The 19,883-nt window shown below is 61.1% G+C and overlaps 1 protein-coding gene across 5 annotated transcripts in view; it reads right to left on the reverse strand.

Moving 5' to 3' along the window:
• The window catches only part of ATP2B4 (ATPase plasma membrane Ca2+ transporting 4), a 60,661-nt gene extending 43,878 nt beyond the window's left edge, over window positions 1-16,783 (reverse strand). The window contains exon 1 of one of the 5 annotated variants that reach the window (XM_071449993.1): window positions 16,621-16,783. The gene's annotated coding sequence lies outside the window, so the exon portion shown is untranslated. Of the gene's footprint in view, window positions 1-4,051; window positions 4,175-15,314; window positions 15,334-15,592; window positions 15,712-16,620 lie in introns of those variants that run through there. The other 4 variants (XM_071449987.1, XM_071449989.1, XM_071449992.1 and 1 more) reach the window with 4 other exon arrangements.
• Window positions 16,784-19,883: the final 3,100 nt, after the last annotated feature.

The raw sequence follows: 19,883 nt of genomic DNA on the forward strand, positions 1-19,883 counted from the left end.
GGTGCCACGGAGAGGAGAAGGGGACAAGGCCAGGCTTGCGACAGCCAGGACGGACCCCCGGACACTCAGGAGGACCCGTGCCCTTCCCCCGGCCACGCTGGGGTCCCCTCCTTGCCCCGGGCGGCTGCAGGTGCCGAAAGCAGAAGCGGTGGCAGCCGGGGACAGCCACCTGTGGCACCCGCGGGATGTCCCCTCCTCCCGCAGCAGCATCCGCTTCCTCCGCCAGGGGTGGGGACAGCGACACTGCCCTGCCCGGAGGGGCCCCCCCGCACCCCGCAGTGCCACCCCCGCCACACCTTGGGGACACTCCAGAGCCGAACCCGGGCACGGGGGACACCCCGGGGACAGCCAGACCCCCTCGCTCCTGGAGGGGCAGAGGGGGAAGGAGCCCGCAGGCTCCATCGGGCGAGGCGGGGGAAAAAACGTGGGGAATAAAAGTGCGGGGAATGTCCTGGGAAAGGAGCAGGAAAACGCCCAGGAAGCGCTGAGGCCTCACGGAGCGCGGCAGCAGCAGCAGCGCTGTGCCAGGGAAACTGAGTCACCAGCCCGGTGACAAAGCGAGTGACAAACCAGGCACGGAGCAGTGGCGGAGCCCAGGGCGCGGGGCTGGAGCTGCAGCCCAGGAATTCCTGCGGGAATTCGCTGTGGGGATCCGGCCCCTGAGGCTGCTCCTTGCCAGCCCCGCGGGCAGGGCAGGGTCCCCATGGCCCGCATCCCCGCGGGTCCCCGCGACTGACAATTCCCGACTCCCATGAGTGACAATTCCCGACTCCCATGAGTGACAATTCCCAGTTCTCACAAATGACAATTCCTGTCTCCACGAGTGACAATTCCCGATTCCCAAGCGGCTCCTCCACACCTCCCTGTCCACGACACTGGGCTGGGGACGAGAGAGGGGACACGGCCACAAGCCACCGGCTACCGCAGGCTCAGGGTGCCTCAAGAGCCGCTGGCCCCGCGGTGTCACTGTCACCGGCGATGTCACCGTGTCACCCATGGTGACAGCCCTGTAGTATTTCCTCCCACACGGCTGTGCCAGGCACACAATTCCCGGTGCCAGCAGCACAGCCATGGGGCTGCCACGTGCAGGGCACAAGGCTGGGGCCTGTCCCCTAACCGGCTGTCACCCCCTTGGCCGCAGACCTTTGTCCCCACGCAGGTGACACCAAGGCATTGTCCCGTGCCTGGCTGTGTCACACCATCCTCCTCTCCTTCCTCCTGCCAGGCCAGGAGGAGGGATGGCAGCAGGGCCAAGGTCACAGTGAAAGCAGAAGGAAAAGGCAGGAGGAGGTGACATTCCCCAAAATGAATGTCCCTGCTGCCACCCTGCAGGGCACTCACGCGGCCGCCACCACCCCGCTCATTCCAGCTGCTCTGGCTCCCATTTTGCTCCTATTTTGCCTCCTGCTAATTGACGTTGGAAAACTGCTGGGTTTTGGCGTGCCCAAGGCAGCAATTAACTCCTGCAAAGGGCAGGGAAGAGGCTGGAGGCGGAACGCTGGGCACGGCCCTGGCATGGATGCGGCGATCCACGACGCGGCTCCCCAAATCCCTCTGCCCTGAGCCCCAAAATTCACCCCCCTGAGCCCCCAAACCCACAGCTCTGAACCCCAAACCCCACAGCTCTGAGCCTGCTGCCACCAGGGGCTGTGACAGCCCTGGTTTGTGCCGTCCAGGCCTCCGAAATCGTCACATCCACGTGCCAAAGCCACCGGCGCAGCTGGCGGTGCCGGGGCTCAGGAATCTGCCCTCGCCCCCGGCCGGCCGGGGCTTCCCCGAGCCTCAGGGTGCAGCAGCCCAGGAATTCCATGGGGGTGGAAGCAAGGGAAAAGCAGGGAGCCTCCAGGCGAGCTGTCAGGGGGAATGTTTCCATCTAAGGCCTTGGTATTTCTCTGGCGGCGCCTGCACTAAATCAGCGCCGCTCCTCTCATTATTCTCTCGTGCTTTACAAGGTAGCATGGCCGGTGCAGGAATGCAGGAGGATGGGGAGCAAAGCCAGCCCTCTCCTGCAGCAGCAAACACCTGCAGGCCTCACCCTCTGCAGGGGCACAGCATCCCCTGGGCAGCCCCTCTGACACCTCCCTAGCAGCTCTGGTGCTTTTAACACCAAATGGTTTTGTTTGTGATCACCAAAATCAGAGAATGCGGCTTTCAAAATCAGAGAATGTGGATGTCACACCTGAGTGTAACATCCAGAGGACATTAAAAGCCATGGAGATGTGGTGCTTAGGGACGTGCTGCAGTGCTGGATTAAAGATTGGACTTGACAATCTTAAAGATCATTTCCAGCCTCAACAATTCCGTGATTCTACACCGGAGCCCTCAGGTAGGGAGGAGCTGGGCTGTCTCGCTCTTTGCTCTGCATCTGTCCCCGTCTCCCCAAATTCACCTGGTCCCTGGAGGTGACAGTGGCACAGGGAGGATTGTCCTGGATGCCAGCACGAGGTTTTTTCCACTCCTCCATCCCAGCTGGCACCAGGAAATGGGCTCTGCCCAGCCTGGGAGCACTGGGAAGCCACCTCGGGGCGATGTGGCAGCAGCTGGCACACAGTGGGTGACCCTTGGGCACACAGTGGGTGACCCTTCTCTCCTCTCCTCCCTTCCCTCCAGGTGGATCTGCTGCAGGGAGGTGTCCAGGGCAGCAACTCCCACCCCACTGCCCTCTCCAGCTCTCATCCCTCCTCCAGACCCATCCTGGGCTTGGCTTAGCTCTGATTCACAGCCCAGAGCGAGTCCAAAGCCGAGCTTTGGGATTTGGGCAGCTTGGAATCGTGGAGCAAGGGGAGGAGGATAAAAACAAGGCAGCAAAGCAGGCCCTGGGGCTGCTCTGGCAGCACTCCAGGATGGACACGGAGCAGTGGCCACATCCCAGCCCTGTCAGAGCCCCTGTCACACCTGGGCAGCAGGGAGGTGACACCGAGAATCCTGGCAGGATGGGGATCCCAACCGCAGGGAGATGCTGCAGCCCCAGCACTTGGATGCTGTCCTGGGAGGCCCCTGAGGAGCAGGAGAGGCCAGGGAAAGGCTGGGGGCAGTGTCTGAGCTGGCCAGGCTGGAGCAGAGGCCACAGGGCTGGGATGGTGCCGAGGGCAGGAGGGAGGAGCCCGGAGCCCTCTGCTCCAGAGCCGTTCCTGGGCACAGCCCCAACCAGGATTTTGGGTTTTTTGGATCCCAGGATAGTAGGATGTTGGCAGGAGCTGGGGCAGAGCCTGGGTTATCCCAGTGCAGGGCAGGGATGCTCTCACTATTCTCAGCTCTCCCCAAGCAGGATTTTGGGTTTTTTGGATCCCAGGACAGCAGGATGTTGGCAGGAGCTGGGGCAGAGCCTGGGTTATACCAGCCCAGGGCAGGGATGGTCCCACCATTCCCAGCTCTCCCCAAGCAGGATTTTGGGTTTTTGGATCCCAGGATGTTCCTTAGGCAGGAGCTGGGGCAGAGCCTGGGTTATCCCAGCCCAGGGCAGGGATGGTCCCACCATTCCCAGCTCTCCCCAACCAGGATTTTGGGTTTTTGGATCCCAGGATGTTCCTTAGGCAGGAGCTGGGGCAGAGCCTGGGTTATCCCAGCCCAGGGAGGGATGGTCCCACCATTCCCAGCTCTCCCATGGGATGGGGCAGCCCAGGAGCACTGGGAGCAGTTGGTGTCCAGCTCATCGCCCCACACACCTGAGCACAGCCCCAAAGAGCAGAGATCCCACCAATCCCAACTCCCACCTTCCCACATCTCATTCGAATTTTAAACTCAGCTGAAATTAAATCAAATCCAGAGCACGGGGCAGTCTGAGAAGCAAAACAACACTCGGGGGACAGGAGAGCCACCGGGCAGGACAGGAGGACACAGGCACGGTATTTTTAGCAGGATTACACAGGGACAGGGGATTCCTACCCCGAAGATCCCTGGGGGATGAAAATAGGGCCCGTCACTTCCTCCAGCAGCAGCAGCCGGGGGAAGCATCTGCTGCTCAGGGCAGGCAGCAGGAGGAGAGGGGCAGCCCGTGGGTTTTGGGGTGCCCAGGACACCCCAGGACAGCGAGGGGCACCTGGTGGCTCACCTTGTCACCGCCGGAGCCGCTTCCTCTTCCCTGCTCCGTGAAGAATCCCGTGGAAAAAAAAAACCCAAACTGGCAGCAATCCCTCCCAAAAATCCCCTCTGGGGAAACTGAGGCAGGAGAGGCAGAGCTGGTGGGACAGCACAGGGAAATTGGGGGATCCCCTAAAGCCGGGGATGTGCCAGTAGGGGATCCCCAACAATTCCAGATGTGCTGTAGGGGAACCCCCAACAATTCCAGAGTGGGAAGGGCGCTCCAGCACTCAGCTCCCAAGGGTGGCAGCAGCCCTGGGGACACGGGGAAGGGCTGGGGACAGCAATGCCCCTCCTGCCACCGCCACCACGTGAGCCGGGATGGGTGTCCCTGCTCCCAGCGCCGAGAATTCCCGCTCTGGATCACATCCCTGCTGGCCACCCTGTAACTCCTGCCAGCCCGGCTAGCTCAGATCCCTCTCCCCACACTCACATCCAGCCCTAAATCCATATTTTCCCATCAAAAAAAAAAAAAAAAAAAATAAATCCCCCGAGCCCAGCAGGGATTTTCTAAGGGACAAAACCAGCAACAAAGGACGGGAGAAAGGTACAAAAAAAAATAAAATTAAATTTAGAAAAAAAAAAAAAAAAAGCTGCGAACGCTTTTTGCTGCTGCAAAGGGTTAAAAAAAATAAAGTCGGGAAAAGCGATAGGAAAAACACACGCGGCTCCCAGGGAAGAGCGCGCCGGCTGCTCCCGTTTCCCTTCCCAACATGCCCCGCTCCTGGGAAAGTGTGGGCTGTTTTCCATATATAACTGCGAACTGTTCCATGCAGTAAGAAGTCTAATTAAAGGGAGCCAGGCGAGCAGAGGAAGGCGATATTTATCCCGGAGAAAAGAACCCCCATCCTCAAAATCCTAAATGCAGACCCCGAGCCCAGTAAGGGGGGAAAAAAAAAAAAAAAAAAGTTCTGTGGTGGTGGTGGTGGTGTGGAGATCGGGGAAACAAAATAAAAAAAAAGAAAGAAAAGGAAAGGAAAGGAAAAAAAAAAAACAGGCGGGAGAGGCAAATCAGAGCTTGGAAAATATGGAGAAATAGGAGGGGAGAGCCAGATGGGCCAGGAGAGCATGGGGAGGGGCAGGGCAAGGGGAGGGAAAGCTCCTCTGAGCTGGGGTGGGCTGGGAGGGGGCACAGCCACCCCCGGGAGCCTCCCTGGGTCCTCCTTGCCCGGCCCCCCGAGGTGGGAGAAGCGAGGATTTGAGCAAACAGCAGGAATCAGCTTGGAAAATAAATAGGAAAGGGGATCTAAGCGTGCGGGAAGGGGCTGGGGGTGGGAAATGCCGGGAGGCACCGTGAGGGACCCAGGGTGGGTGGGAGAGGCGGGGAGGGAAGGGGCGCCACGCTGGGCACCCACCCTGAGCACCCCCCGGCAAAGGGGGGGACCCACGGGGTCCCACCCCAACACCCCAGCCCGGCCGAACCCCACGGGTGTTTTGGAGGAACTGTCTCTGAGGGATGGAAAAAACCTTGGAAAAAGCCTGGATGTGCTTTTGAGAGGAGCTTTGTTCGAGCTGTGCTTCCCACCAGCGCCAGGCACTGCCCTAACCCAGAGCAGGCACCACACTCCCGGTTCGGGGGGAGTCAGAGCAATTAAAAACCGTTAGCGGGCTTTAATTAAGTGCTGATTATACGAGCTGGGGAGAGGCACCACCACCAACACCACCACCATCATCATCATCATCATCATCATCATGGGCGATGATTCCAACTGGATGGGGCTCTTTGCTCCCTAAAATTGCACTTTGTCCTGCTGCCACCCTGCAGTCACCCCAGTCTGGAGCTGCGGAGTTTGGGGGGTCATTCCCAGCCCTGTCAGTCATTCCTAACCCTGACATTCCCAACTTTGACATTCCCAACCCTGACATTCCCAGCCCTGTCAGTTGTTCCCAACCCTGAAATTCCCAGCCTTGTCATTCCCAGCCCTGTCAGTCATTCCCAGCCCTGACATTCCCAGCCCTGACATTCCCAGCCATGACATTCCCAACCCTGACATTACCAACCCCAACAGTCCCAACCATGTCATTCCCAACCCTGACATTCCCAGCCCTGTCAGTTGTTCCCAACCCTGAAATTCCCAGCCTTGTCATTCCCAGCCCTGACATTCCCAGCCCTGTCAATCATTCCCAACCCTGACATTCCCAACCCTGACATTCCCAGCCCCGTCAATCATTCCCAACCCCGTCATTCCCAGCCCTGTCAATCATTCCCAACCCTGACATTCCCAACCCCATCATTCCCAGCCCTGTCAGTCATTCCCAACCCTGTCATTCCCAGCCCTGGCATTCCCAGCCCTATCCCCGCCCTGCAGCCCTGACCTGCCATCCTGTTTATGCCACATCCAACCCCACGTGTTCCCTCCTCCCAGCACCTCCCAGCTGCACCAGTAACCCCGGCAAACTGGGACAGCCCTTCCCTCAGACAGACGCATGACGTCCCTGCAAGGAGAGATTGGGGCCTTCCATGGCCCTAAAGCCAGGCTTCGCCATAAATCCCAGCTCCCCCAAAAAAAACCACCTGCAGTGATGCTGGGATGCAATCCCAGATGGTTTGGGGTGGAAGAGACCTTAAAGCTCATCCCATTCCATGGGCAGGGACACCTCCCACTATCCCAGGGCGCTCCAAGCCCAGCCTGGCCTTGCTAGGATGAGCTCAACCTCAGACACAACAGGGACGGTGCTGCTGGGGGGGCTCACACCCCAAACAGCTCCCACAAAACCCCGCAGCCTCTGCCCAGCCTCCAAACAAAGCAGCCCTGGGGTCACCCGAGGTGACAGGGGCCACCAGCCCCTGTGTCCTGGCTGGAGCTGGGGCTGTGGGAGGCTCTGGCACGGCCAGGCCCTGCCCCAGGTGGGGCTCTAAGCACCAGCGCTAATCCCGGGATAATTGCGGCTTTAGCAGCGATAGGGCCCAGATTAGTGGGGAAATCCCGGTGTTAGGGGCACCGAGCTGGCACCGAGCGGCCACGGAGCCAAGGGAGAGATGGATCCTGGGAATAGAGTGAGGGATCCGTGGGAATGGAGTGAGGGATCTGTGGGAATGGAGTGAGGGATCTGTGGGAATATAGTGAGGGATCTGTGGGAATATAATGAGGGATCCCGGGAATAGAGTGAGGGATCCATGGGATACAGTGAGGGATCCCAGGAATAGAATGAGGGATCTGTGGGATACAGCAAGGGATCCCAGAAATACAGCAAGAGATCCATGGGAATACAGCAAGGGATCTATGGGGATACAAGGAGGGATCCGCAGGAATACAGTGAGGGATTTGTGGGATACAGAGAGGGATCCATGGGAGTACAGCAAGGGATCCTGGGAATGCAGCAAGGGATCCACAGGATTCAGCGAGAGATCTGTGGGAACATAGTGAGGGATCCCAGGAACACAGTGAGGGATCCATGGGAGTACAGCAAGGGATCCATGAAAATACAGTGAGGGACCCCAGGAATGCAGCGAGGGATCTGTGGGAACACAGTGAGGGATCTCCCCAGCCACGGGCGCCCAGCACAGACACACACACACACCCGTGGCTCAGGGTGTGATTTCCACTCCCCATCCCAATGGAAAAATGCCAAACCCACGGGCAGGATTCCCCTCCAGCCCAGCTGTCCCGCCCGGGATTGCTCTGCCTGCCGGAATCCCCTCCATTCCCAAGGCTTTGTTTCCTCTTCCCTTTCCCAGCATTTTCTCTGCAGTATCAGGGGCCTTCCTCATCCTCTCCATCACCTCCCACAGAGCCCAGGCAAGGGGCTGGGCAGGGGGGTTTGCTCCTGGAATAAAGAGGAGAGTGGGAATAAAGGATGGGAGCTCGGATTGGGGTTGTCCAGCACTGTTTGGGATGCCCCAGAACTGTTTGGGATCCCCCAGAACTTTTAGGATCCCTCAGAACTGTCTGGGGTCCCCCAGCATTGTTTGAGATTCCCCAGCATTGTTTGGGATCCCTCAGAATTGTTTGGGATCCCTCAGAATTGTTTGGGGTCCCCCAGCACCACCTTGGCTGCTCCCACACTCGAGAGGAGGCTGGTTTGGGTGAGGAGGCTGAGATTTGGGAAAATCCCTCTGCTCCCTGCTGGCTTTTCCTGGATCCCTTCCCAGCGACCCTGTTCCCAAAGGATCACCCCGAGAGGGGACAGATCCCAGCCAGGTCCCAGGGACTGAGACACAACAAGGCCGGGCCGTGCAGGCAGCTGCGTCCGGGGGAGTGGGAGGAGGAAGGGAGGCTCCCTCATTGTCCTCTCCAGAGGGAAAAGGGACAGTCCCGAGCCTGGAAGCACCAGGGAACGCCAGGAAACACTTCCAGCTCCTCACTCCAGCCCCTGGGGCCGCAGGGCCCTGTCCCCCCGGCGCTGCAGAAACTCCATCTGCAGCAGCTTCCCGGGATTCCATGCACTTCACGTCCGACTGCAGGAGCCGGAGGATCCCCTGGCTGCTGACCTGCACGGAAACGCCCGGCTGCTGCTGCTGCTGCTGCTGAGGGAGGGAGGGAGGGAGGGGAAGCTGGGCAAGGAAAGGCCATTCCTGCAGCCAGCTCTGGGTGGGGGATGCTCCAGCAGGTGCCCAGTGAGGTGAGACAGGCACAGAGCACATCCAGGGATGGGGAGAGGTGGGAAAACGGTGCCAAGAAGGGAAGCGGGGAATGGGGAGGGATGAAAGGCACAAGGGATCCTCTGCTCCCTGCTGGCTTTTCCTGGATCCCTTCCCAACGACCCTATTCCTAAAGGATCACCCCCAGAGGGGACAGATCCGAGCCAGGTCCCAGACCCCCCCAGGTCCAAGGGATGAAAGGTCAGGAGCTGGCACAACAGAATCCAGTGGTGGATACGGAGCTGGAGCACGGCATGGATGGGTTTTGAGCCCATGGGATGGGCTGTAGCCATTCTGGAGAATCCATGGATAGCAGGACAGCCCCCTCTGGATGAGCTTCCCCCAAAACAGGGAGCAGCATCTCCGCACTCTGCCCGTGGTTCCAGCCTTTTCCACCTCCTCCTGGAGCCCCAACCAGCACCCAGCACTCTCCAATAAATCCAAAATGTCCCTGAGGTGGATTTAACACCCCGTGGAACAGCCAGGCCGGCTCCCAGGGGCACAGCACACCCTGGGGATGCCAGAGCAGGTAGCAGGATGAGGTTTTCCAGCTGGATTTCCCCATGGGGATGCTGTTTACTTTCTCCTTCCCCCGGGAAATCTCTTGCTGACTCAGGAAACACCCTCAGGCACAGCTCTGCGGAGAGGAGACACTTCCCAGCCACAGCTTTGCTCCTTCCTTTCGTTTTTTTGGCCAGTCCAGTTGGGGTCAGATTGGAGAGCAATCAGTCACTTGGGAAATAACACCACTCCAGGCCTCCTCCCTCAAAGAAACCTCAAAAGACAGCATTTAAGGCGAGCTTAATTTGGACAACTAAAAATAGCCAGCACCAGTCACACTGGAAAATGCAGGATGTGGAGCTTCACCCTCTCCCAGCTCCAGCCTGCACACGGGGGTTTGTGGCCCCCAGCCCCACAGGTTTGTCCCTAGGGATGGCCTGGCTCTGCCAGGGAATCCAGCAGGACCCTCTGAGGCCCATCCCAGAGCCCTGCCCGGCTGCTCCGATCAAAGTGTGGGGACCCAAAACTTTCCCAGGCAGGATGTGGTGACTCAGAGCCACGTCTGCAGAGAGGGACACCCAGGAAAGATCCCAGCCACGCTTCCCAGCTTCTCCTAGCCCAGCCAAGTCTGTGATCCTGGCTCCCTGCAGCTGATTCAGCCCTGGGTGAAGGCAGCCAGGCCTTGAATCCTGGTTGTCATTCCCGCTGTTCCAGAGGCTGTCACCCACACTGTGACCCCTTCCAGCCTTGCTCCGGCCATCCTGAGGTTCCTCCAGCGCCAGCCTGGCATTCCCAGCTGCCAGCACGGCCACAAATCCAGGCTGCCCTCATTTCCCTGCACTCCCCCTCCTTGCACCGAGCTCTCCCTCCTTGCACTAATCCCTCCCTGCTCCAGAGGCAGGAATAATGTTTAACTCAGGTTCACGCCAGAGCACGAGCTCCCTCCCAGCCCGGGTCAGCCCCAGGCGTGTCCCCATCACCGAGGCCGTGCCAGATCCCTGCTGCTGGCACAGCCACGTGCCCGGCTCCGTCAGGAAGCCCCTCTGGAGCAGGAATCTCCAGGAAGCTCTCGGCTGCCAGCTGCAGCGATCTGTCACGCCGGGGCTGGGACGCAGCCGGGCTCAGCTCTGCAGGTGCCGTGAGAATCCCACAGCCGGCAGATCCCGCTCGGAGCCGTCCCACCTGCCCGGGGATCATCCCAAAATCAGGAGGCTTCGACAGAGCAAGGATGAGAGGGGACTGCTGGAGGACTGAGCCATCTCCTGGCTCATCCCGGTGTCCCTGGGCTGCCTGTGGAATGGCAGGAGTGGGAAAGCAGCTTTGCCACCGCATCCTGGGCTGTGCCCCCAGCAGCGCTCCAGCAACACAGGGTTATTTTTAAGAAGCTGGTGAGAAGGTGGGAAGGGAGGCGAGGAGCTGGAACGCCGCGAGGGCCACGCCACTAAGCTATGGAAAAGCTGGAGCCCCTGAGAGGCGAGGCATCGGCAGTCCCAAGCAGGAACAAAAGGCGAGAAGCGAAAAGCCGAGGGCATTTCAGGGGCCACGGGGCATTCCAGGGGCCACGGGCACCTCCCGGCCGAGCGAGGGGTGGCGAAGGGACAGTAAAGCTCCAGCTGCTGCAGCAGGGTCCTTAATTAGCATCTCGAGAAACGGCGCCGAAAATCAGACACCTTCTGCCCGAAATCCGAGCCCGGACCTGAAAATCCGATCACCGACCCCGATGCTCAAAGAGCAAAGGTCACTTCCAACCCCACGCAGGCCCCGCCACCGCCCCACAGGGCTGCGCTGCCCCTCGGTCCCCCCGGAGCCCGGATTCACCCCCTGCCCACCGCCAGCCCCCCCAGACCGAGCAGAGGCAGCACGGTGAGGGCCAGCGGCTTATTTTTAGCCTGGAGAAGGCAGGAGCCGGGAGCAGCCATCCCGACTCTTGCCCTTGGCATGGGACACGCCGCTGTCCCCCCCGGGCCGCCCGCACCCCGCTGCCCCCCGGCTCTGCAGCGCTGCGTCCCCCCCGGGCTGGCATCACCTCCCCTGGCACGGCTCCTGGGCCCGGGCAGGAGGAGGAGGATGCTGGGCTCAGCCCTGGAGCCGGCCCCGCGGCACAAGGAGCGGGATTATTTACAGCTCCTTAACGGAGCGAGGCAGGGCTGACCTTTCCGAGCCGCAGACAAAGAGGAGATGTCGGGAATCGCTGCTGCGGGACCCTTCCCGACCCGGCGGGATGAGCGAGGGGCCAGACCCACGCTGAGGGGGGTTCGGCAGCGGGGAGCCGGCCAAGGCCACGGAGAGCCAAGCGCGCTGGGATCCCAGCCTGGGAAAAGGAGGGATCGGATTCCTCCCTCCCCGGCCCCGCCGGACAAACTCTTCCGGGTGGGGACTCCTACGCGCCGCGCTCTGCCCAGGCACAGCTCGCTGCTCCTTCCCGCAGCCCACGGCTGCCTCGGCGGCGCCAAAACACGGGGATACGGCACGGAATGGCAAAATCGGGGCCGCTCCTCGCCCCCGGCGCCCCGCTCGGCTCAGCCCAGCTGCCGACTCATCCCTGCCGTGGAAGCGTCGAAGGAAAAGTTTCCCCGTCAGCACAAAACGCCGACACTTGGCCGAAGCTTCCCCTTGGCTGCTGCTGCCCTGGCCAGGAGTTCCCCCCGCTGGGGACACGCCAGGGCCTGGCCCCGGGTGGCCGCAGTGGGCGGGGGTGGCAGGGGACAGGCCTGGTCCTTGCAGTGTGGCACTGGTGTGGCCCAGTCCCCGCATGTGGCACTGGTGTGGCCCCAGGGGCTGCCACAGCCCCTGTGCTGCAGGGAAGGGAGGAATTCCTGAAGCCAGGAGCGCTCCCATTGGCACTGGGCAATGGATGATCGATCCCATGATGATCAATCCCACAATGGATGATCGATCCCATGATGATCAATCCCACAATGGATGATCGATCCCATGATGATCAATCCCACAATGGATGATCGATCCCATGATGATCAATCCCACAATGGACGATGGATCCCATTTGCTCTGAAGCTGCAGGATTTGGGCAGAGGGCTCCTGGTGTCACAGCTGTGTGTCCCCTCCCCAGCCTGCACCCTCCTGGTCCGTATTTAGGTCCCCATGTAGGACTTGATGCCACGATCCAGAAATCCCAGGATTTTCAGCCCAGGAGCACCCCACCAGGGTCCCCATGTCCCTCACCACCAGCCTGGGCCACAGCGGCCTGGTCACCCCCAGCCCCAAAAGGGAATCCCACAACCCCAGTCCCTGACTCCAGGGGCCTCGCTGTGCATCAGCTTCCCACGTTCAAATCTGAGACCCCTCCCAGAAGCTCACAAACGCAGGAGGACTCTGAACTCAGCTCTTACTCACAGAGAGCTCTCCCAGGATTTAAGGTGCTTAATTAGCGGTTTAAAAGAGTCACCAGCTGGGTGGGTGACACCCCAGTGGGTGTCATGCACTCCACAGGGCTCCAGCTTCCCTCCTGTCCCTACCCAGGCTTACCTTGTGTGTTTTTTCCCTTTTCCTAATGATCCAGCAGAGGGGCAGGGTCCATAGAAACTCTATTATCCCCGTGCATTAAAGCCAAAAGCAACTAATTAAAACATCAAAGTCACAGGGTTCATTAGCTCGGCCTCGGTGCTGGTAGGAGGTGACAGGGATTGTGGCTGTCACCCGACTGCTCCCAGGGACCCCAGGGCTGGCCCTGCACCCCAAAACACATTCCCTGTCCCAGTGTCACTGGGAAAGCCAGTGGTTTCCACTGGAAAATCACTGGGCTGGGCAGGATCCTGTCACCTGCATGTCCCCCAGCTGGTCACCTTTGCCTGCACCAGTGTGGAGAGGAGGGAGGTTGGGGACAGCTCTGCCACCTTTGCCATCAAAGCTGCTTCCCCCAGGAGCATCTCCAGTCCCATCACAACCCATCAGATCCCTATTCCCACCCAGCACAACACGAGGGGGACAGGGATGGGTTCAAATTCCCAGCCCTGCACACCAGATCCCCTCTGGTGTGTGAGAACAGCCATTCCTTACCGGGAATGCTGCAGCGCCCCTGGATCTGGGAGTTCCCAGCAGGCCACAGGACATGGGGGACACCAGGGAAGTGGCACCACTTGTGGCCACTTCCCATCAAAGGGCCTGCATCCATCACCATGGTCACACTGAGCACTGGTCACTTCCACTGCCATGGTCACACCGAGCACTGGTCACCTCCCATTGCCATGGCCACACCAAGCACTGGTCACCTCCCATTGCCATGGCCACACCAAGCACTGGTCACCTCCCATTGCCATGGCCATATGGAGCATGGGTCACTTCTCATCCAAGACCTGCATCCCATTGCCATGTTCACACTGACCATTGGTCACTTCCCATCCAAGGATCTGCCTCCCATCCATCACCACAGCCACACTGACCACTGGTCACCTCCCAAAGGACCTGCATCCCATCACCATGTTCACACTGACCATTGGTCACTTCCCAAAGGACCCACACCCATTTCCACGGCCACACTGACCATTGGTCACCTCCCAAAGGACCTGCACCCCATTGCCATGTTCACACTGACCATCGGTCACCTCCCAAAGGACCCGCACCCATTTCCACGCTCACCCCGCGCCTCCAATCCGGGGCTCGCTGTCCCTGCCCAGCCGCTCCCGGAGCCCAGCGGAATCCCCGGGCTCTCACCGCAGGTTTTCCGCCGGCTCCTTTCCCAGCAGGGCGCAGCCGTGCCCGGCGGGGAGGAGCCGTGGGCGAGGAGGAAGCCAGAGCTGCCAGCCCTTTTCGCCGGGCCCTGCACGGGGAGCAGCAGCAGCAGCAAACGGGCGGCGGCTGCGAGTCCTCCCCACCGCAGGGATTTGGGTCCCCAAATCCCCGCAGGCTGGAACGGGCGCGTGTGGCCACTGCGGGAAAACTCCGCTCGTGGCCTAGCAGGGAGGAGAAACAGGAAAATGGGGGAAAAAAACCCCAAAACAACACATAACCCGAGAGAGGAGCGGGGAACGCGCGGAGAACGCCGGCCCCGGCGAGGGGCGGGCGGGGAAGGAGCGGGCTCGTCTCGCAGGGCTTGGGGACAAGGGGAAACTCCAGGCTCAGCTCCACCCCGGCGCTTTCGACTGCTAAACAATAGTGGAGAGGAGCAGCCGTCCCTCCCTGCTCTTACTCATCCTGCCCGAGGATCTGTGCCACCCTTCGGCTGCCCCCGCCCTGCCCGGCCTCTGCCCGGGGGCTCGGGCACGGCGGCTCCCAGCTCCGGAGGCTCCCGCAAGGCTCGGGTGACAGCGACAGATTTCCCCCGGGAAGAGATGCGGACCCACGGCACGCGAGCGGCGAGCCGGCAGCGCAGGGAATTCCCTCCGTCATCATCGCCAGCGGAAAAAAAAAAAAAAAAAAAAAAAAAGAAAAGAAACCAACACCCAACAACAGCCTGCGCCCTCTCAAACCTCTCTACCTGCAGCGCTCGCAGCACTTCCCAGCGCTTTTCCAGGCGGGAAGGAAGCGGGGAAGGAGCCGGGGCTCGGGCGGGGAGCGGCAGCCGCGGCCCCGCCGGCGGCCAGGGCGGGACGGGGCCGGAGCCCGCGGGGAATGCGCGGTGCCAGGGCAGGAATGGGGAAGCGCTGCCTCCTGCCCTGGGCGCTTCCCAGCTCCACCTGCCCCATCCCGGCACCTTGCCCGTGCCACGGCCATCCACGCACCCGAGGCGATCCAGCCCGGCCTCAGGGAGTCACAGGGAGCGATTTGGCCTCCAAGCCCCCCCAGCGCCCATCGCTGAGGAAGGGTCCTGCACCCCTCAGATCCGAGGGGCACCTGCAGCCCCCCTGAGCCGCCAGGCAGCCCGTGGGGAGGGTTCCGGGGGGGTCACCTGAGCGGGCAGCCGGGGAGGGAAGCCCAGGGCTGGGGAGGGATCCCCGGGGCGCGGCGGGGTGGGGCTGGCGGAGCGCGGGGGCGTCAGCCTCTCTCGCTCATGATTTAATAATTTAGGTGCGTTTCAGTGCTCAGAGAAGCGAAAGATTGAGGGCAGTGTCTGGAGCCAGGCAGGGCGCAGGCAGCGGTGCAGCCCCTGCCTTGCCCACGCAGCCCCGGGGGGTTTGGGGTGGGGGGCTCAGCTCGGGGTCCCCCCGGCCCCAGGATGGCTCTGGGTGCTCCATGGCGAGCTCCGAGCACTCACCTCCACCCCAGGTCGCTGCCCTCTGCTCCTGCCCGTCCACCCACGTCCAGGGCTGCCGGTCCACGGCCACGGGCAGAAACTGGCTGCACTGGTTTGAGCTTCGCAATGCAAACCCCCACCCAAGCTCAGGTCTCCAGAGATAAGAGCACAATAACCTATTGTCCCTCCTCCCCTCCCAACATCTCCACTCGCCTCTGGCGAAGCAGGGAGGGACCACCCAGCTCCGCACAGCCCCCCCGCCCCCGCCGCCGGGCAGCCCACGGGGGGCACGGACCCACCGAGCCAGGCCAGGGATGCTCGGAGGCTCCGGAGCCGGGGCTGGGATGCAGGGAGAGCGCTGAGGGCAGAGGCAGGAGGAGGCGGACGAGGCCAGAGCCTGGCGGGGCTTCCAATAGATTTCCTGATTTATTTTTTAATTTATTTTCCGCCTCCCCACTCCTGTTTTCTCTGAGAGCCGTGGCTCTGCCCAGCTGGATTGGTGCAGGCAGGAGGGGGACGTGCCCAGCCGTGGCGTGGGCAACCCCCACGCACCTCCCCACCGCATCCCACCCTTCCCACCGCCCCCCACCCGAGTCACCCCACTCCAGGCAGGGAGCAGCCCCCTTTTCTGCCCCACAGGTGGGGAAAAACCACCCCAAACCCACCCACGCAGCACCTTCCCCGCTCTGTCCTTGGGCTGCCGCAAGCCCCCCTCCCCTTCCCCCGCCTCTTCCTTCCTCCATCATCCTCATCCTCCTCCTCCCCGCAATGCCACAACTCGCTGCCTCCCAAAAAATCCAGCAACACGCGCGACCGGGAACCCCCGCGCCCCCCGCCAGCCGCCTCAAGGGCGGGCAACAAGTTGTAGGATCCGACCGGAGCGTCCTCCCCCACCCCAAATACCGGGGGGCTGCCGGGCTTGCCCCCCACAAGATGTTTGGGGGCTGCACGCCCCGCAGCCGCCCACGCCCCAGAGCGGCCGGACCGCGGTCACCCCACCACCCCACCTCTCCCACGTGGGGCTGGGGTCGGGGGGATCCCACACCGAGCCCCCCGTGATGTAGGACCCCACGCCGAGTCCCCCCCATCCCACCTGCTGCACTGGGACGGAGCGGGGCGGTGAAATCCCCGCTGCCCGCGCCCCACCCGCCCGGCACAGCGGGGACAGCGATGCTCCCACCCACCCGCGCCCCCCGCTCCTACAAAGAACCCACTCCGCGTCCCCTCCGCGCCACTCCCGTGCGTCCCCGCAGTGTCCCCAACACCTCCAACCCCCCCTGGGGACCCCCGTACCCCGCTCGCTGGCGGGGTCCCCTCGCGCACTCACCGGCTCCGGTCCCACGGCGCCCGGCTGGCGGCGGAGCCCCCGCGACTGGCCATGGGATGGAGGGGGAGCGGTCCCGGAGCTAACGGGAGAAAATGCTTGTCATGGCAACCCCCGTGCCGTGCGGGGCCGTGCGGGGCCGGGCCGGCGAGGGAGGGGACGGCGGACAGGGAGGGGGAGGGCTTGTCCCAGCCCGCCGGGGGAGGGGCTCCCTTAAGGTGGCTGCACGCCCCGACGGCTGCTTAAGGGGGACGGGGAAAGGAACGGGGTGAAGGGCACGGCCAGGGGGGACAGCGGGGTGGGGGGACCCCAAACTGGGGCAGGAGCCCATGGGCAGAGTGCGGGGTGCACGTCTGGAAAGGGTGGGGACAGCCCTGGGCAATGTGGGGACACCTCCAGGAAATATGGGGATCCCCAGGCAGGGTGGGGACACCCCCGGGAAGAATGGGGACACCCCTGGGAAAATGGGGATCCCCAGGCAGGGTGAGGACACCCCTGGGAAAATGGGGATCCCCAGGCAGGGTGGGGACACCTCCGAGAAGAATGGGAACACCCCCAGGCAATATGGGGACTCCCAGGCAGGGTGGGGACACCTCCAGGAATAGTGGGGACACTCCCAGGCAATATGGGGACAACCAGGCAGGATGGGGACACCTCCGAGAAGAATGGGGACACCCCTAGGCAATATGGGGATCCCCATACAGGGTGGGGACACACTGGACAATCCAGTGGGTGCACCCCCAGAAAGGATAAGGACACCCCCAGGCAATTTGGGGACCCCCTGGGAAGAGTGGGGGGGATGCACCCCCAGAAAGTTTAGGGACCCCCCAGGACAAGAGAACATTTGCACCCCAAACAGTGGGAGGACCCCACGGGCAGAGCAGGGGGTGCGACCCCAAATAATGTGGGGACCCGACGGGCAGTGTGGGGACCCCAAAAAGCAAGGGCACCCTCATGTCCAACCCTCTCCCCACTCCAGGTGTGGAGGAGGCAGAAGGAACTCTGTGATCTGGGGCAAAATTGGGGTTCTTTGTGGGATTTTAGCGGTTTTTGTGTTGGTCCCCGGGTCTGACTCACCCTGTCCCCTCATGGGCCACCATCACTTTTGGGTAATGTGGGGACCCCCACGGGCAGTGTGGACACCCCATAAAGTGAGGGCGCCCTCATGTCCAACCCCCTCCCCACTCCAGGTGTGTGGGAGGCAGAAGGAACTTTGTGACCTGTGGCAAAATTGGGGTTCTTTGTGGGGTTTTAGCGGTTTTGGTGTTGATCCCCTGGTCTGACCCACCCTGTCCCCTCATGGGCCACCATCACCCTGAGAGCCACCAGGGTCCAGCATGACCAACCCCCCCTACCCCAGATCCCACCCTCACCCCTTTTTTTAAAGGAACCCGGATAAAATCCCTCATGGAATCCTTCCCAAAGCAGGAAAAAGCTCTGGCCCTGCTGCCCACAGGCGGCGGCCCCGGGCCCAGCAGGGCAGGGAGGGGGCGCCTTCAATAATCCCCTCCCGAGGCCCAGTTTGGGCTCCAGCACTTCCAGTTAAACCAGTGGAACGGCCACAGCCCCTCATTAGCCCCTCATTAACCCCTCATTAGCGCACTCAAGAGTTTTTTTTCCCCTTGGGGGCCTGCACCTCCATAATTCCACATCCCGAGGCCCCCAGGCCCTGAGGTGCTGCACAGGCCGGAGCTGGGCCTGCATGTGGAGCCCAAGCCTGGGAATTAATTTCCATAACATTTTCCATCAAAATCCTTCCCTCACTTCACCGGGATGGACCTTCCTGCTCAGCTGAGCTGATCCAGGGGTTGTTTTGGAGCAGGGAATGTTGTTTGGAGTCATCTAAATTACATTAGAGCTGCCCATGTTGGATTTAATTCCATCTCTGCATCCTTCCAAACTTTGGGAAGAGGAAAATGCCCTGGGCTTGAAATTCCTCCTCAATTCCTACTTGGGAGTTCACAGGGTCATTCTTACTGAAAATAAAATAAAATAAAATATTCCTACTGAAAATAAAATATTTCAGGGCTAGGGATTCTCATGACAAGGACAACGAGTCTCAAAAACCAAACTCAGGCCTCTTCCACTGAACCGCTCCACGTTTGCCTGACACAAAAAAAATGGGAATAAACCCAGGGATTTTATTCCTCCACCAAAATCTGCCAGCCCTGACCAGACTGGGTCTCGGTGAGCATGGAACAGCTTGGAAAAGAGGTGTTGGAGCAGCTGGCAGGCACCACTTCCAATGCAAAACTGCTATTGAGACATAATGGCCTTTTCCAACAGGTTCTGGGAGCTTGGAAGGAATCTCTGACCATCTGGATTCTGGCTCCTGGAAGGAAATCAGCCTTCCTGCCTCAGGGAAGCCGTGTGAGCAGGGCAGCTCGGCTATGCTGGGAATTTGCAGCCTCCTCATGTTCCTGGGTTTGGGTTGAAATGGGGGGAAAAGCAGATTTTCCACCCGGGGCAGTGGCTGCGGGAGGGAGCAGCCAAAATTCGTGTGAGAAATGTGATTCCTGTGTGGTGACTCCTGAACAGAACCATGAACAGCCCCAGAGCTTCTTCCAGGCCACGTTTAAAGAGAAGCACATGGAGGAAAAAGGAAAATCCTGGCAGGAGCAGGAGTGTCACCTCCAAGCCAGCACTGAGCTGTCCCCACAAGCTGCAGATGGGAAAAATTCCTTCACAGAATATTTTGGGACCCTCTCTGTGTGTGTCTCTGCTTCCCTCCTGCTCCACCCCCTTCAGCCACAGGCCACCTGCTCCTCCTGGTGGCTTGGCCACCCCCGGGGTGGTGACAGAGGTGTCCCCACACCGCACCCGGAGCAGGGAGGAGAAGGACACAACCCCAGAGCACGGGGGTAGCACTGGGGACAGGCTGGATTTGGGGTGACAACAGGGACAGGCTGGATTTGGGCTGACAACAGGGACAGGCTGGATTTGGGGTGACAGTGGGGACAGGCTGATTTGGGGTGACAATGGGTACAGGCTGGTTTGACTCTTGTCAGGAGCTCACAGGAGAGCTCTGAGGGAGATTCTGGATCCCACTGGGAATCCCTGCAGGGCCAAGGGCTGTGTTGAGCCTTTGTCCTCCTTATCCTCCTCGGGTCACAGCTGAATTGGGGTTTATTCCCTTTTTTCCCATGGTCTGGCCATGGATGCAGGGGCCAAATCCCCTTTCCCAGCTGGGATCCAGCCAGGAGCTCTCTCCTGGGTGCAGGAGGGATTCTTGGGGGGATTCCTGGGTGGATTCCTGGGTGGATTCC

The sequence above is a fragment of the Agelaius tricolor genome, unplaced genomic scaffold (assembly GCF_023055355.1).
Source record: "Agelaius tricolor isolate 1412-34295 unplaced genomic scaffold, bAgeTri1.0.p SCAF_30, whole genome shotgun sequence".
NCBI lineage: Eukaryota > Metazoa > Chordata > Aves > Passeriformes > Icteridae > Agelaius > Agelaius tricolor.